The sequence below is a fragment of the Oncorhynchus mykiss genome, chromosome 21 (genome assembly GCF_013265735.2).
Source record: "Oncorhynchus mykiss isolate Arlee chromosome 21, USDA_OmykA_1.1, whole genome shotgun sequence".
NCBI lineage: Eukaryota > Metazoa > Chordata > Actinopteri > Salmoniformes > Salmonidae > Oncorhynchus > Oncorhynchus mykiss.
The window spans coordinates 41,255,696-41,256,960 of record NC_048585.1 but is presented as its reverse complement, the minus strand read 5'-3'; positions in this window follow the sequence as shown (position 1 = coordinate 41,256,960).

Genomic DNA, 1,265 nt, shown 5'->3' with positions numbered 1-1,265 from the left:
GGGGTTCCCTGTGTGGTGGGAGAGAGGGGGACCTGCTTTGATACTGCTATGCAATGAGGTGTTTTACTTTGTTGGCATTTGGAAGTTTGCTACAGTTGAAGTCGGAAGTTTACATACACTTAGGTTGGAGTCATTAAAACTCGTTTTTCAACCACTCCACAAATGTCTCGTTAACAAACTATAGTTTTGGCAAGTCGGTTAGGACATCTACTTTGTGCATGACAAGTAATTTTTCCAACAATTGTTTACAGATGATTTCACTGTATCACAATTCCAGTGGGCCAGAGGTTTACATACACTAAGTTGACTGTGCCTTTAAACAGCTTTGAAAATTCCAGAAAATGATGTCATGGCTTTAGAAGCTTCTGATAGGCTAATTGACATAATTTGAGCCTATTGGAGGTGTACCTGTGGATGTATTTCAAGGCCTACCTTCAAACTCAGTGCCTCTTTGCTTGACATCATGGGAAAATCAGAAGAAATCACACAAGACCTCGTAAAAACAATTGTAGACCTCCATAAGTCTGGTTCATCCTTGGGAGCAATTCCCAAACGCCTGAATGTACCACGTTCATCTGTACAAACAATAGTACCAAGTATAAACACCATGGGACCACGCAGCCGTCATACCACTCAGGAAGGAGACGCGTTCTGTCTCCTAGAGATGAACATACCTTTGTGCGAAAGGTGCAAATCAATCCCAGAACAATAGCAAAGGACCTTGTGAAGATGCTGGAGGAAACAGGTACAAAAGTATCTATATCCACAGTAAAACAAGTCCTATATCGACATAAGCTGAAAGGCCGCTCAGCAAGGAAGAAGCCACTGCTCCAAAACCGCCATAAAAAAAGCCAGACTACGGTTTGCAACTGCACATGGGGACAAAGATTGTACTTTTTGGAGAAATGTCCTCTGGTCTGATGAAACAAAAATATAACTGTTTGGCCATAATGACCATCATTATGTTAGGAGGAAAAAAGGGGGAGGCTTGCAAGCCAAAGAACACCATACCAACCGTGAAGCACGGGGGTGGCAGCATCATGTTGTGGGGGTGCTTTGCTGCAGGAGGGACTGGTGCACTTCTCAAAATAGATGGCATGAGGTTGGAAAATTATGTGGATATATTGAAGCAACATCTCAAGACAGGAAGTTAAAAAGCTTGGTCGCAAATGGGTCTTCCAAATGGACAATGCCCCCAAGCACACTTCCAAAGTTGTGGCAAAATGTCTTAAGGACAACAATGTCAAGGTATTGGAGTGGCCATC